Source organism: Ambystoma mexicanum, chromosome 8 (assembly GCF_040938575.1).
Source record: "Ambystoma mexicanum isolate Mex_15411 chromosome 8, UKY_AmexF1_1, whole genome shotgun sequence".
Classification (NCBI taxonomy): Eukaryota; Metazoa; Chordata; class Amphibia; order Caudata; family Ambystomatidae; genus Ambystoma; species Ambystoma mexicanum.
The window spans coordinates 57,131,615-57,149,543 of NC_090929.1; positions in this window are offsets into that span (position 1 = coordinate 57,131,615).

Sequence of the window (17,929 nt, forward strand, 5' to 3'; positions counted from 1 at the left end):
GCTTGGCCTGAGGGCTAGGGAGGGTGAGGTGGAAGGACAGGAGAAAGTGATCACTCCAGGAGAGAGGAGTAGTGAGAGGGATTGGGAAGGGAAGGTCTGAGGAGATCAGAACATCCAGAGTGTGCCCTGCAGAGTGAGTTGGGCCAAGGGGAAGAATAGAGAGTGAGAGAGAGTCGCACGTCGTGGAAGAGTCCAGAGGAAGGATAGGAGGCATCAAGGTGGATGTTGAAGTCTCCAAGAAGGAGTAGTTGAGTGGTCGAGACCAGGAGGGAAGAGGTGAGGTCTGCCCACTCTGAGAGGAAGGAGGAGATCTGACCAGGTGGCTGATAGATAGTAGCCACAGTAAGGGAATGGCTAGGAGAGAGAGAGCCTGCAGACGAGACATTCAAAAGAGGATTAGGCCTGCGTAGGAATGACAGAGGCAGGAATCCACTCCGGGAAGATCAGGGCTACACCCCCTCCAGAGCAGCTGGACCTGGGTGCAGAGAGGATCATGTAGCCATCAGGTAGGAGAGTGTCAAAGCTTGTGACAGAGCTGGCAGTGAACCATGTCTCAGTGAGACCAAGGACATTGAGGTCAAGTTTCTCCAGAAGGCAGCAGATGTCAGAGGAGTGTTTGACAGCTGAGCGAGAATTAAGAGTGGCAATATGAAGAAGGTTGCCGCCCTTGAAAGACCTCCGGGGAGGGATACAAATCAGAGGTACACCCTGCGGAGGTGTCGAAGCAGCTTCAGGGGGGCAGAAGACGAGGGAGGAGTGAGCAAGGTAGCCAAGGAGGAGGCAGCAGGGGAAGGCGAGGCAACCGTGGAGGGGGAAGAGGAGGCAGCGGGAGAAGGAAAGAAATTGATGAGGCGCAGAAGCGTCTATCGAAGAGGAGAAGATTGGCCTGAGGGCCTTGGACCAAGACAATGCCATTCAAGTAAACATTAATGATGACCTAAGAGGAGTGGAAGGAGGCCAGGAGGGCGTCCCACTTCAGGTATCTCTGATGCTTTCATTACCCGCTGGGACCACAAACCATTTTTCGTGAACCTAACAATTAATGGGAGAAGAGAAGGGAGAGAGCACAAAGACCATATGTAGAGTCCATAGGTCTGGCGAGTGAACGACAACGAGGATGTCGGCGAAAGTTTGCCTGGAGGAGGCACTGGTATATGTGTCAGCGATAGGGAGGCCTGGAATGGAGACCAGGATGTCCTTTTTAAACTTCTTCCTACCAGATTCAGTGAGAAGAGCAGGATAGTTGATAGAGAAGCAGGTAGAAAAGATAGGAGAGACAGAGAGCACCATAGGGTAGGTAGGGAGAGAAGAGGAAGGGGTGAGGGTTGGGAGAACACTAGGCTAGGGAAGGACAAAGGGCAGGGTGCACGAAGACGGGAACGAAGAGACGACAAGTTATCAATTGGACAAGAAAGCAGACACTCAGAAACAAGACTACCACAGTGCAGTCTTGGCGACAGGAGAAAACACAGCTAAATTTGAGAGTCCTGGATAGAGGAGAAAGGCCTGGGTTTCCCAATGCAGTTATTAAACACATTGACGGTGCATTCTTAGAGACAGGAGAAAACACAACTAAGTTTGAGGAGACTGCTGGGTGGACAGGGGTAAGTAGAGCAGCGTGTAGGTCAACTCTAGTGGATGGCTGGCAACTGACTACCCCCTGCAGACACAGCCAGGAACAGCCCCTGTGGGAGCCGCCCTTTGCCTATGGACCCTTAGCTGTAAGGGCTGCCGGGCAGAGGGCTGTCCTGGGAGGGTCAGAGGTGAAAGACAAAATGTCCAATCAGGGGGGTGGTGGGCGGGGTGAGAGTCCGGAGGGAGGGGAACAAGGAGGAGGGGAACCGGGAAACAACAGATGGGGCGGGGGCACAACGAGGCAGAAAAGAGCAGCAAAACACCAGGCAAAAATAATTGAATGAGGGCCGGAGGGTCTTACCAGCAAACAGTGGCCACAGCAGTACGATGGGTACGATGGAACGACCCTATGCCACTGCAATGCACTTCAGGTATCTCTGATGCTTTCATTACCCGCTGGGACCGCAAACCATTTTTCGTGAACCTAACAATTGCAATACTTCACCTGCCAAGAGGTAGAGGCTTGTTGGCCTCCATAATCACTCGTATGTTTCCCAACAGGCAGGTGTCCCTGCAAGGCCAGGAGGGGTGCATCTGATACTGTCGCACATGCCTCTTGCTTGGCTATTGTAAGAGGGAGTTCAAAAGTCATTGTCTGTCAAAGATCACACAGAACCGACCCAGGTAAAAAGGAACATTTCAAAAAGCTTTCTATTTTAACGATGGCTGTAGGAGCAATTCCAATAATGCTAAATAATATATCCGGGAAACAGTCCACACGGATTTGTTCAAAACCAAACTAAAGGTCTACGTCCTCGCCTGGGCCTGCTCCTGTAATGCTAGGCCGTACTGGTGGAACATAGTGGATAGGCATGGAACTCCGGTCAGATAGCAGAGCGAGTAGAGCACTCGCTTTGACATCCGTGCAGAGCCTGCCAATGCAGATCCGAATCCTGGCATGACCAGGCTCTGCCTTTCATCCTTCCAAGGTCGTTAAATGAGCACCAGGCCCGTGGGTAATAATAAGCAGCACTCAGATGCCTGAGGGTTCATATCTCTGCATAAATGCAAATTATTATAACTGTTATTATCATTATTATACCAGTGGCATAGAATAGGCTGTGGCCCTGATGCAAAGTGTATGATATTTGGGATAAAGTACCCCCTAGCCTACATTATAGGCATATTGAAAGTCACTGAGGGGATCTGTGGCTTTATGAGGTCACAGGACCCCAAGGAGATGATCAATGTCCTTTTTATGCACAGTAGGGAAAATGTGATTCCCTATATTACCGGGCCTCTCACTTAACCTCATGTTAGAGATCTTCAATTTCAATTTGCTGATCCATATAATCAATGCAGAATCTGTTTGCAATAAATGTCAACAGCCTTGTCACAGCTTTAATTAAGTGCTGCAGTGACAGCTGGAATTCTGGTCTCTGCGGCTCAAGCAGAAGGCCTTGTGATGTCACATCTCACACATAATACCTGATTACAGAGAGGTTGTGATATCATTGTCTTATGCAGGTCAGTTGTGATGTCACTAGTCTGTAACAAGAACATTATTTCCAGACTCTTATACAGGTATTGCAGGCTGCCATCTATTATAAAGATAATTCTGGTCACCACGAGAAAGCAAACCTGAATGATACCTGTCCAAATTCTCCTCAATCCGTTTCTGTGAAAATGGGACTCAATCATTGTTCATCGGTTTATGACCACGCTGTGCTGCCGCTTGCTCCTGCCTCTCTTCAAGATGGGACTCAATCATTGTTCATCAGCGTATGACCACGCTGTGCTGCCGTTTGCTTTGGCCTCTTTTCGAGATGGGACTCTATCATTGTTTATCACCTTATGACCACGCTGTGCTGCTCTTTGCTTTTGCCTATTTTCAAGATGGGACTCAATCATTGTTTATCAGCGTATGCAACTCAATCCTTCTATATAAGCTTATGACCACTCTGTGCTGCCGCTTGCATCTGCCACTTTTCAAGATGGGATTCGATCATTGCATGCTGCTGCTTGCTTTGGCCTCTTTTCGAGATGGGACTCTATCATTGTTTATCACCTTATGACCACGCTGTGCTGATCTTTGCTTCTGCCTCATTTCAAGATGGGACTCAATCCTTGTTTATCACCTTATGACCATGCTGCGCTGCTGTTTCCTTGTGCCTCTTTTCAAGATTGTTACTGCCTCTTTTCAAGATGGGACTCAATCCTTGTTTATCAGCTTATGACAATGCTGTGCTGTGGCTTGCTTCTGCCTCTTTTCAAGATGGGACTCTATCATTGTCTATGAGTTTATGACCATGCTGTGCTGCCATTTGCTTCTGCCAATTGTCAATATGGGACTCGATCAGTGTTCATCAGTTTATGACCATGCCGTGTTGCTGCTTGCTTCTGCCTCTTTTCAAGATGGCACTCAATCATTGTTTATCAGCTTATGACCATGCTGTGCTGCCGCTTGCTGCTGCCTCTTTTCATAATGGGGCTCGATCATTGTTTATGAGCGTATGACCATGCTGTGCTGCTGCTTGCTTCTGCCTCTCATCAAGATGGGACTCAATCCGTGTTGTTTTTTTAGTTTTTATTTGTGTATGGTTCTTTTACAAACCTTTACAAAATTTCATTTTCAACAACAATTGAATTAATCTATATATACACAATTACATAAAAGGAGGTTATAAATGTTAATAAATATATAAAATACATTAAAACGTATACATATACATTCCTTGATTCTACGTACTACATAAACAATTCAGTAGAGTTACACATCAGACAGTGTTCAAGATTAAAATTACCATTCATGCTAACATACCACAAAAATACCCCATGTACAAGGATCTTCTCTTCTCACATGGACATTTTATGAGATACGGTGGTCTACCTCCTCTTTTCCTCACAAACGTTGCATATTCTTTGTAGAGTTTATACCAATGATGTTTGTCAATTAGTATACACCGCTCATAATCCTTATGCTTTTCCTCCTTATATTTGGCAATTGTGCTGCAATCTCCAGTAGGGTAATATCTATCCTAGCCATTAATGTATTCATTCTTTCTTTATTATGGTTAATTGAGGGAGGGTTAGGATCAATTAGTATCAGACCCAGACCCTCATACAGTGAGTTCCTTGGCAGATTTAATATTTTAGCATAATTGGTCATCAATCTCCAATTCCATGTAGATGAGAGTGTAAACAACCCTAGTTCATGATAAATTATGCAATTTGGAATCGATGTCGCTAGAGCCAATGCGTATTTCTACATCTTTCCTGGTATTGTACGATCGTACCGAAAACAAAAGGTACGACCGTAAAAAAAAGACCGAAAAATGCTACCACCAAAGGTTCGAACACTAAAAGTTAAAACCTTTGGTGGTAGCATTGTAGGTAAGTATAAACAAACAAAAAAATGACTTTGGGGGTGCGTGGGTGTCCCCCGCATCACCCAGTTCACTATACTTTACAGTACACTGAGAGAGGGTTGCGGGGGAAACCCCTTCATCTCCCGAAAAAAAAAGAAAAGGAGCCTGCAGCGCTGGTTCCCGATCACGGAAGCGAAAGGGAACTGATGCTGCAGGGACACAGCACAACACAATGACATGTAAGTGGGTTGTGGGTATGTTGGGGGTGTGTGTTGTGGGTGTGTCGTGGGTGTGGGTATGTAGGGGTTATGGACGTGTGTTTGCAGGGGAAATGTACAAACCTTTTGTGGTTTGTACATTTCACATGCAAACATTTCGGCTGAGGCCAAAACAGCCGCAGTCGGATCACATAGATCCTCTTTCCCTGTGCTTTGTCAAGTTTTGTATCAATTTCTAATAAACAAATATCCAGGCCATATAATATCACTGTCTCAACTTTTGTGTGTAAAATTCAATTAATGGTAGAAGTGACAATTTTCAGTACTTGATAAATTAACTGCATTTGGTTCATGAGTGGTTTAATCTTCAAATCTAAAGCCTTTTTCTACATCACTACCGCGGCAGAATCAATAAGATTATAACACAAGTAACATAGAGAAATCGCATGCTCAACTTTTATACCCTTAATTTGCCAGTTAAATCTTATGATTTTCCTTTTAATATTTGCAAAGATCATAAAATTTGACTTCAAAGGATTGGCCTGTAGGTTAAATTCATGTGCAAATTTTGGGAAAAGATTTGGTTTCGTTTGAAGTCCAAATGGCATCTATCAAAGAAAATGAAATCGTCCGCAAATGCCATCCAATTAACCTTAAGCTTGACAAGTCCTATCGGGAACACATTTGCATTTTCCCACAGGTCATTTAGATCACATATATACAAATTAAACAAAACTGCTGCCAGTTAACACCCCTGTTTAAGACCAATGTGCATAGGTATCGGATCAGTTAAAGCTCCCTCCTGATTAAGTCTCACTCTGTAATTTGTTCTTGTATGCAGCATAGCTATTATAGTTACTAAATACAAGTGGATTCCCAACCTAAGAATTTTTTTCCATAACAATTTTTGAATTAATCTATCGAACGCTGCTTTCAAGTTCAACGCTGCCATATACACTGGGCCACAATTCAAATGTTTTTGTTTTGTCTTCTCAAGTAAGTGAGCTAAAATGGTTGCATTAAGTGCACATCCCATATGTTTTAGAAACCCTACCTGGTACCGGGAAAGCGTATTGTGCTGTAACATAAACTATTGTAAATCTTCCAAGATCAATTTAGCAAAGACTTTAGATGAAGCGTCCATTAGGGCTATTGGCCTGAAATTTCTCTGATGCATCAGGATACCTTTTTTATAAATTGGGATGATGTTAGCCGAACACCACAAGGCTGGAATAACTTTTGATTTGAAAATGTTATTCAATTTAAGTTTAAGGATAACCCCCCAAAAGTTCGGGTCAGATCTTAAAACACAGGGAGGAATTTTATCTGGCCCAGCCGCTTTTGAGTTTTTAAGCTTAGAGATTGCCCGTATAATTTCAGCCTGAGACCACGGGCAAGTCCCCAAATTAGAGGGAGACACATTATCACATTCCACATTGGAGTATAGGGTTGGGAGTTGATACTTCTGTGTTAAATATTCAGACCGAGCATGAGCAGAGATAGAAGATTGCAATGAATCATGAGTATTAACCGTGATATCCTTAAAATTGCTCATAGGTTCTGTAAGGATATTTGGCGTGTTACAGCACAGAGTACAGCACTACTGCACAGGTAGCAATTTTTTTTTATGCAGCACCACCACATGGGTGCGGTGCATTGCTATATGTGTTACCAGATTAACATGGAAAGACAGGCTATTCAGTCAAAAACGATTTTAACATATAAGATGCAAATCTATTTTTACAGTTAAAAGCACACGTGCACATTCAAAAATGCACACTATTTTTCACCTGAAATGCCTATGGTGCAAGAGACACATTTGAAAATTAATAACTAACATTATTCATAACTAACCTGACTAATACAACTGAATTTAACATAACCCACTAATAAAAATGTGTCTCCACTGCAGAAATAGGCCTACTCTGAAAGGGAACTTTTAAACGCACATTCATTTTTTTTTTCTTTTTCTCTGCTGCTCTGTCCACATAACTTAGGAAGTCAAGGGCCCGAAGATACAGGAAATCAGTTGGTTACAAATGGTTACTGTAAAAAGGAGCCATTGTGTAGAGAGGGAGGATGTGGCATGATTAATTTCTGATTGGAGCAGCGTCATAGCAAGTATCATGCTAGAGACAGTGATGAGGGTTTTGCTGGGGGGAGTTTGAAGAGAGAGGGAGGTCAGTCGGGATTTGGAGAGCTGGGAGAAGGACCTGTTTTCCTGGTTGGAGCATTTCTGATGAAAAAGCTGAGAGCTCCAGGCAATAACCCCGGTTTGAGAACGAAAGACGCTTGTTTTCACCGGGGCTAATCTTCAAGGGAGCCACATTCAGAAAGAGAACAGCTGAAGAAAACTCGGGCTGAACAGATAAGGTAATTACAGAAGTGTGGGGGCTGAGTGTGTACGAGAATATTCAGTCAGTGTAGGAAAGGAGATTCCTGTGCCTTAATCACATGTTAATGTTGCAAATTGAGTTCTTTTCTCCGCCACTCTCTTTTCAGTGTATCACAGACAATGCTGTTACTGTGCTATTTTATTTATTTCTGTAAAGAGTGAGATCGTGTTTAAATGCAACTTTTATAATACAGAAAAATATTTGAAAGCAGACGGGTGGTGTGTTTTATATTTACCAATACAGTGCTGATGATGTGGGGAGATTTTTAAACAGTGCAATTGTCATTTTAAGACAGATGTGTGCATGATCATATTCAGTATGGACAGTTGTGAGTGACTGTTTGTAGCATAGCTCGTTGGAGGTACATGAGCCAACGGGAAGAGAGACTCTCTGGACATAGTTCCCTACCGTATATAAGGTAGTGGAAATTACCACAAAATTACCACATATAGCTCTTTGTCGTAAATAAGTCAGTGAGATTGCCCATGGTGGCACACTAACACTAACACTGAAAATGTGGTATTCCTGAAATGTAGGCCTGAGGTCTCTCTAGTGGTTACACGAAAAATCTAAGCAAAGATAAGGGATTCTGGACATTGGGGCCACCAATAAAACAAGGGAATTATGCTCACCAAAATACCACCAACCACGCATACCAACCATGCATACCAAATATGCATGTCTGGATGCTGAAATAATGCATGTCCACTGTATTATTGTTGTACATGGCTCAATCTGAATACAAGGAGTGATTGTTGCTAAGTTATTTTTCGGCGGTAAGAAAATACCGTCAGGCCCCAAATCTCCACAAAATACCCTACAGTTCCTAGTATTACATTTAGTCAAGTTATACATAATACATTGATTGTCTACAATAATTAACTCATACTTTCTAATTTTTAACTTACTTATGTAAGCATGCAATATTTGTTTTTTAAGATGTTTAAACTCCTCTAGCTTCAACATTCTTTTTTTAAATTCTCTTATTTTTACATTTGTCTGTCTCTTTAATTCCGCCATTTCCACATTGTATATATGTGAATGGTTCGACACTTGCCTGTTTTTATTGTTCTCATTGGCAAGTCTGTATAGATGGTATTTTATAATTTTGACATTTGCTTCTTCTACTTGGCCCAAATTTTGACCATTCCACCTGTCATAAGTTATGAGCCTCTTCTCCAGACTAATCTGGTGATTAAGCTTGTGACGTAGCTTTACATTCCATCGGATAGATATACCTTGGTGGTTGGCTCTATCAGTCATAGTGGCGGTTCTTTATTATACAACCCATGTGATAGTTAAATAAGCAATTCTTCACCATGTGATCGCCCAACAATAGATTGATAACTTCGACAGGTGCACAGTCATTTAACAGATTAGAAGAAAAAAAAAGTCAATATAACTTTTGGCTTGACCTCTAGCCGAAGTGTATTTACAATTGTTGGGGTTCGGTTTTACTAACTGCACATCCCATTCTAAAAAATAATTAACCCAAGCTCGACCTCTTTTATAAGATAGTGATTCACTTTTTATAGTTACAGTGAAATCCCCAATGTTAGGTCCGATACAGACAGAGTTGAAGTCTCCTCCAATTACTATTTTATAGTTCGAGTTTCGAGCTAAAGCTTCTTCCAATATAATGTGAAGACGAGAGAGCGTATGGGCTTGGGAGTGTTTAGCGGGGTTCCAATAGATTGTTACTTTCAGAAAGGTTATATTCATTTCACCATGCATAACTAATTCCACGACCAAGAGATCATCAGCCCCATAGATTTTACCAGAAGATGCTCTAATACCATTATTGACTAGAATTGCCAGGCTCCCTGAGGGTCTACCTATGGGTCATTTCATGGCTGGTTGCGTAAATGAGTTATAGCCATCAATTGTGAAACACTGGGAATTCATTGTTTCCTGCAGTAAAAGAATAGATGGTGTATCCACTGCAGGGATTAATTTATACCATGTTTTAAAATTCTTGAATCCACAGTCATTGCAAGAGGTCAGATTGAGTTTATTTTGCTACGTGCCTGGTATAGCTTGTTTATGTCCCATTAGACTGGACATAAGGGATTCCAGCCACGAGAACTCCGTGGTAACAGAGGCAAAAGCCGTAAATTGCGCCAGTAGTTCATCATTGTTAGCTACAGATTGACTCTTATTAAGGCTGCTAGTATTTGTCATCGTGGACTCTCCCTGTGTCTCCACAAATCTCGTCGCCTCTTCTTTGGTTCCAAAAATATATGGCGTCAACCCTATATGCGTAAAGGTAATTTCTTTGCTCCCAAATTAACTTTGTGATTACCTAAGACTAACATTGCCATATCATACAATTATTATTGGTTGGTGGCAGCGTTATCCAGTCTATATCATCCGATATTAATGTTCTTAACGGCGGAATCAGTTTAAATGCATTTAATATATAGGTCCGATTTAATTGTGACCTCCCGTCCATGGCAAGGTCACTCTCCCACCCCATAATAGTTGACATATACAGGTAGCGGACTTGTGGTTGTCTTAGATCGGACATATCCATAGAGCTTGTACCGTTACTACTTAAAGTATCTGCTTTTTTAGGTTTATCCTTATCACTATTTCGATTCCTGTTTTGACTCGCCAGTGCTATGTTTTTTTAGCCTACCTCTACTTGACCGCCCCCCATTACAACTGGACATGCTGTTCCCGTGAAGGGGGCCTTTTTATTCATTCCTGGCTCTACGGTCAGTTCTTCAATTTCATTGCCAGGCGGAAGGTCCGCTTTTGGTTCTTCTGCCTGGCCAAAATTGATTTCAATGCCACTGCTTTCTTCATCTACACCTATTTCTGTTACTGTCTTTTAACAGTTGCAATCAAATTTCGGTTCCCTGTTTGTTTTGCCAATTGAATTTTGTATGTCAAGGTTTACAATAAGAGGCATCGCTCCATGACATTTTTTACTGCCGATTACCGGGTAGAACTTAGAGAAGCAGGTTTGCCTCTGTTAGTCGAGATTAATCGTACGTTCACCTGAGCTAATTAAATGTTCTATGTTCTCGTTTTCTGAACCCAATATACCATCGTTTTTGCCCATTACCTTTTGTTTTGTTCTTTTTACCATCCATTTGGACCGTAGGTTTAGGCGTATTCTGCTTCCCATCTTTTTTTTTACCTCCAGTAGTGATTTGGGTTCATCATTAAGCTGATCCAAGTCCAACAATTCGCCATCACTGGAGATATTACGTATGTCTATTGGTACTGTGTCAATGTCTTTTTTGGGAGATTGATTTTTAGTTTTTTTTTTCTCCTGGCCTGCTTGCATCTTCTTCCTGAAGGCTCTTCTTTTTTTGCGCTCTCAGAGGCAGGCACCTCTCCCTACGTGATAATACTAACTCAGCATCTCCTTGGTGTTCACTGTCTAGACTTCCCCCCTCATGTTCTAAGACCGACCCATTGATTTTTTCTCCTATTTCCATCACATCAGTAAGCGCAGATGGATTCCGGTCTTCACCGACATGAGGTTTTTCAGGCTCCCCTAATTGCATTTCCATTTGGGTGAGAGTGTGATAGTCCACTTGCACTGCCATTAATCTTCCTAATTCGACCTCAATTAGTCCATGTTATCACTATGTAGGCCTGCAAGCTGTGCTACTAGGTCCTTTGCTTTCTCACTTTTAGATTTAGGTGTGGCCACAGTTCCAGCAACTACCGCAGCATAAGATTGTATTTTAGACTCTCCATGAGGCTGTGAGTCCAGAGTTTGACAATACTTGGAGCATACAGTTCTATTCTTTTTTGTCGTTGCTGACAATGTTATTAACGTATCATAAGCGCAAACAAATGCTTCCAATGTATTGAGTTTCCCCAGTATCTCCGACAGAGACTGCTTAATTTCGCGCACTTCAATGTGGGTGGTTTCGTGACCTTTGTCCAACAAATTAAGAATACGCCTAAGTACTGGGAATTAATAGTTGGGAACTATACTGGTATCATGATAGTCAGGCCAAGTTGCCTTGCCTTCCTCTAGCACATGGTCTACATCGTGCCGGCTGGTACAGGCTCATACCTGATCCCGTTTGCCCTTGAGTGTTTATAGGGCCCAGATTTATAATGGGTTTAACATTTTGTGATACATGTGAAGGTGAACTAGCCAAAGGCAAGAACCCCCTTCCGGGAGGTAAGAATGCGTCTGGAACTGACTGTCATTTGAAATGACCATGCCTGTTATTAAACAAAAATACATTCCCCACCCCCGTCAATTTTTGCGTGACTGGGGTTGAGGGTCCTAATGAGAGTCTAATATACTTCTCTAACTCGGCCTTCAGCCTGTATCACAGGAGCCACATAGAGAAGTTAGAGATGTTTTCATTGCTCTTCATGCTTTGGATTCGCCACAGAGTTATTTGCAACTTCAATTGAGTCTTCGAGCACTCGGGCCTCTTCATTAGACAGATCATTCAATTCACGCAGAGAAAGCTGGTCTGTGCGCTAGAAACTAACTCATGGGTGTGAACTTGTGCAGTCACAATTTCTATTTGTAAAGGCGCAACTTCACCCTTTATTACCAGTATTCAAACCCTCTTGGACTTCCTCCCCCCATATGTGCACCACCAAGACTTTTATCAATAGAGGGTAGCACCCCAGCCCCTTCACTCATGCTTGAGCTTTGATTCATTTCATCACAATTGTGTATTTTCCTTCCACAGCGCAATCCCCCAACCATCTTAATTATAGAGTTTTTCGCGCACCGTCTGTTACTAAGTGCAAGACCTCTCCGTCCTCATTTTCAATTACCTATTGTTAGACTCACTGCGCTTTCTTTACAGCCATTCCTCTTTCATACAAATAAGAATAGATTGATCTGGGGTTTCGGCCCTTCCAACCCCTCTACTAATCCTAAACTAGCATAGCACACCACTCGCCCACGTATAACCAATTCCTATGCACTTGTACGATCCTACCCCTCAACGGATGGGATGCTAAAGCCAACCAGACAAGTCGAATTCCACAAACAACCTCACCTGTCCCAGCCGGACAGCTCATACGTAGATGCGCTTCCAATTAAATTTCAACATACGTTCTCCTTCGAAATCCAGAACATGTGGAATCAAGCAAAAGATATACACATCTATTACTTCTGAGCGATAACATTCCTTTGAGCACGAACACAATGTGCTTGTATCTGAACAACTATACAGCTGTACAAACCAACGCTCACTTGTACTCTTGTAACAACACAATGCACCAAGCGTCACGTACGGGGGTTATTCGCAGCGAGGTAGGGAGTCCTTTCGTGGGCCCTCCTCCTCGGTCAATCGGGCAGCAACCTACCAGGGGGAGAGAGCATATTGCTGGAGGTTTGCAGAAGGGGGTTGCTCCTATGGTGAAACATGTAGGTTCAGACACCCAAGGGGCGAGAGCTTGGGGGCTCGCAGCTCTGCCTCAGGCAAAGCAAAACATAAAAGCAACAGCAAACCTAAAAAAAGGTCAAAGAGAGATTGAAGTATTAACAGAGAGAAGCAATTTTGACAAACCTGTGAGGGGCATGAGTATGATTAAAACTAACTTACCCACACCAGTTAACCTCCTTGCCATGAATCCTTTTCTTAATATATATCACAACAAGGTTAATGCAAAGCTGTTGTGGCAAGGGTTCAGGTGGGGTTTTAAGATCCCTGGGGCAAGAGACCTGGGGTTTAAGGAGGCAACCAATTTACGGGCAGCACTGGAGAGGCCGGAGGTGGTGGAACGCAAAGTGGAGAAAGAAATCAAGCTAGGTAGAGTGGCGGGCCCTTTCTCTTCCCTTCCCATGGACAATTTGGTGGTGTCACCACTGGGGCTGGTGCCCAAAAAAGAGGAAGGCCAGTACCGCCTGATCCAGAACCTCTCCTTTCCAGAAGGGCAATCTGTGAACGCTGGCATACCGGAGGAGTTGTGTAGGGTTTGTGAAAACAAAATCAAAATATCGGTTTTTCCATACTAGTCTTCTTAAACATTAATACAATGCGGTTAAACAAGTGTTCTATGTTCAGTATTTGAATACATTGTTTTTATAGTATATTCGTGGCTTAGTTTCTTTACACGAGTAATCCCTTACACACAAGTCTTCGAAGGACAAGGTCTCAGTTCATGACCTCAACAAGTGGCCTGCAGCCAAGTTACATATTGGCTATGTACAGATGTCAAGATGGCCAGGTTGTATTTTGGAATGACATTGTCCACCATTTTAATTCACAGGGTGACTTTTGTGCAGCAAATCCTAAAATGGCGGATTGGCCTAAAATGGCGGCTTACATTGATTTAAGGTCAGGACCTTGCAACACGGATTCTTTCGCAAGCGACTTTCGAGCAGCTTGGCGTAGGCCAATATACATATATTTATTGCAATAGAAGGCACGATATAATTTCAATTTTGACAAACCCTCCTTTTGGCCTATGCCAAGTGCTAGAACTACTTTGGATCTCCTTGCAAATAACTCCATGCATCATCATCCATGCAACCTGAATCACTGTCAGAAACATCTATTGCCATGAGGTCATTTGCTAAAATTTCTTTCAACACATATTCTTTGGAAGTTTTATCTGAGGCATACACTTTATGTCCTATCGAACCTATCGCTTGTGCACAACATCCCCCTAGCATCGAACACATACCAGCTAGACACTGAATACAGCAACAAAGAAACAACAGGATTCCCAAAATAATTAGCAAGACCGAAAGTACCTTCTAACCCCAAGATTGCAAGAAGTCCCAGAACCAAGCACTAAGATCCCACTTTCCCTCGGGAACATGCACTTTGGAACTAAGGACGTGCAGAATCTGTATTGCCTTGAAGATAGTTGGGGAGGAATCTGGTACGAAAACACAGCAAGCGGACCCAACTAATTTAAACACTACACCATGCTCAGCCAGAATGACATCAAGTGCCAATCGGTTTTGAAGCTATACTAGTCTTATCGCCTTTTGTTCTAACGTCATATTATAGAGTATGTCCGTGGTCCGGTTGATGGGTCTCTCCAGTACTCTCGCTAGCTTTCTAATATCTTCTGAATTCACTATCTACCCCCAAAATGGCACAAATGATTTAGCTATATCTCCCAAGATTTGTGCTGGGGTGTCACCATTCTCGTCCCGCCGTGGACGAGCCTTTGAAACTTCTCTTGTACTAGCTGTAAACACCCCAGGTAACAGGATCCCTAAATAACAGGTTCCCTGCCAATCCCTGGGCAACCATGGGAATGCTACATTACCGCAGACAAAGTAGACAGGTTCGCCTACATACAAAGGTCTGTTTTCCCCAGTCAAATTTGCAACATTGGCACAACCTAGAAAATTTCCCATTGACTGAGTTCCCTTCCTCTGTATGCAGAAGGAGACTGAATCGCGGCTATGATTAACATTGTAAGAAGGAGGCATGGCATCCTTATTGCCTATTGGAGCCATTTTAAAGGAAATCAAAGATTGGAAAGGACGAGACAGTTTATCAGAAGGCCTAATAGAAGCAACATTCAGTTTACTCCTGTTTGCGAAAAGCGAGCATCCCAGGGGAGTTAAAACATGTTTCTCAAAACTATTCAAATTGGTGCCATCAAAGTTCCCTGAGATGCTATCATTCCACCGGCCAAAGACAGTGCTCTATGAGAAGCATAGCAAGCAGTTGTCAAAGGTAAAGGATGAATATACCAACCTAGCCCTTTATCCCCGTGTTGCGGCAAATGTGAGCAGACCCAACAGTTAGACTTATTAAAAATGGCATGCGTAGCATTCATGATAAGTAGTAGAATATTATTGTGGTACCTTTGTCTATGCTGAGAATCCCTAGGGGACGGAGTATGCAAATGTACAAAGGGAGTAGGAACAATAGGTGTACTTTCAGTAGGCAACAAAAGTTCTAAAGAATGAGTTTCCTCAAAATACCACAATCCTAAGGCAGCGTCTATTAAAAACCCAAATATCATTATAAAAATACAGCAATACATTTTCGGGGCCCAGGTATTTTGTCCATGGTCCCGGTTTGTCACCCCCTTATTTACAAGTCCCATACGAGCGGCGGTGGTAGCAGGCCTTGTAGTCTTCAAACGGATACCCCAATGTTCGTTGCTGTAGACCTCCCGGTCGAGCGACTTCTAAGTCCTTCCACAACCCTAACCAACAGAATCCCCTTTCTCAAATTTGGGCAAAAACAAGCCCTCGAGGATCCTTTTCTTCTTCAAATGCACAGCTGAACCATGCTGTAAGTCTATCAGATGCACAGCAAAACCATCCCGTAAGTCTATTTTCTTGAACGCAGATTGCACCTTACTTTTCCCGGTACTGATTTATCCGGAAACAATATGTCGTCACTTCCTGCTGGAAGCAACGTGTCGGAAGCAAGTGAAGATGCCGAATTTGAAATAGCAGTTTCCGGATGCAAAACTTTTGGAGAGTGTGGAGACAAAATGGCAGCTTCCCCAAGCCTCACGGGCTCAGAAAGATTCTCCGAGACACTCTCAGTGCTACTTACTGCTTTGGGATCGTTGGTTGCAGTATCAGCGAGGGGTTCTGTTTCTTCTGTAACGTGTGGCACAGGGTGAGGAAGTTTCTTGATGTGGGACGTGTGGATCCAGTTCTTTTTCCCAGCGACCCACACCGCTGTCTGGGAGACCAACAGGACTTGGAACGGCCCATGCCAGCGAGGCGCGAGGCAAGAGGAGCGCTTGAACGCTTTGATGAGCACCCAGCTTCCAGGCCCTCGTATCGCACAGGTAAAGCTTCTCATACCTTGTGATAAATCAAATACAGGTTTTTAGTCAACTGGCTACAATAATCTGAAAGTAATACATTTTCAACATTTCTCAATGAATTGCATTTAGGAAGGTTCCAAATATTGGCAGGTCTCCCTATTACCATCTCAAATGGAGAGAGCCCAGTCTTAGTTTGAGGGGTTGTACACATGGATAACAACACGATTGGTAAGGCGTCCGGCCATTTTAGGTGCCGGCACACGTCTTAGTGAGCTTTTTCTTAATGATACCGTTGTGTCTTTCTACTAGTCCGGCTCTCTGAGCATGTCTGGCCGAATGGAACCATTTGTCAATTCGTAATGCCATACATATCTGCAGAATTACAGGAGCGACAAAATGTGGACCATTGTCCGACCAGATAACTCTTGGTAGCCCGAACCGCGCGAAGTATTCCCTTAACATGTTTTTTGCAATAGTCATAGCTGTAGCATCTTTAACAGAGAAAGCCTCAACCCATTTACTAAAAGCGCAGATAACCACTAGCACATATTTTTTATTATCACATCGTTCCATTTCAATAAAGTCAAAGTCGATCACTTTGAAGGGGACAGAGGGTGCCCCAAAACTTCCCCTTGGAGTTACTGTCCCCTTTCCCACATTGTGTTGTAGGCAAATCATGCATTCCTGGACGTAGGGCTGGGCAATTTTCAAAATTCTGTTATTTACCCAAACTGTCTCTAACATTTTTGTCATCTTCTGGGCACATACATGCGTAGGACCATGGGCCATGATGACCATCATCATTACATACGCGTCAGGGAGTAGCCATTTCCCTTCCACTATATCCACCCAACACCCGTCTTCATCAAGTTTCCCAAGCCTTCAGCCCACCTTTTGGATTCTTCTAACGTGGCATCAGCTTGGATATCCCGTACAGACCCAACACCCTCATCCATTGCATAGGCATTTACAGTCTCCCTTGAAACATACATCTCAAAGAGATCGGTAGCAGTTTGTCTAGCTATCTGATCAGTGAAAGCATTTCCTTTCCCTATATCATCTGTAATCTTTCGATGTGCTGCACATTTCATAACTGCTAACTGAGTAGGGGGCGTTGAGAGTAGTTGTACTATTAGGGAGCCATGTTGGATTTTGGTACCATGTGAAGTTAGGAACCCTCTCTCTGACCAAAGTCTCCCAAAGTTGTGAACCACACCAAAGGCATACTGACTATCAGTATATATATTTACTGCAAGCCCTTCGGAAAGTTCACAAGCTCGGGTTAATGCTATAATCTCTGCGGCCTGCGCAGAATTATGCGTGATTCTCTTAGTTTCCACAACAGTGCTCAATGTAGTGATCGCATAAGCAGCTGTGGATGTACCATCTGGAAGTTTGAAGTAGGAGCCGTCACAAACAGCTCCCCTTGCAGATTATCCAAAGGAGTATCTTTCAAATCAATTCTACCCTTTGTCTCTTGTTCGGTCGTATACAAACAATCATGTGGCACTTCATCGCCGCAAGTAGTATCTTGCAGGAAAGGTAGGGGTTCAGCCAGATTAAGAACACAACACCTCTTAATTTGAATGTGAGGAGCAAACAAGATCAATTCATATCTTGTCAACTGTGCAGAAGTGAGGTGTTGCGTTTGAGTTCTGTTCAGTAGAACATCTAC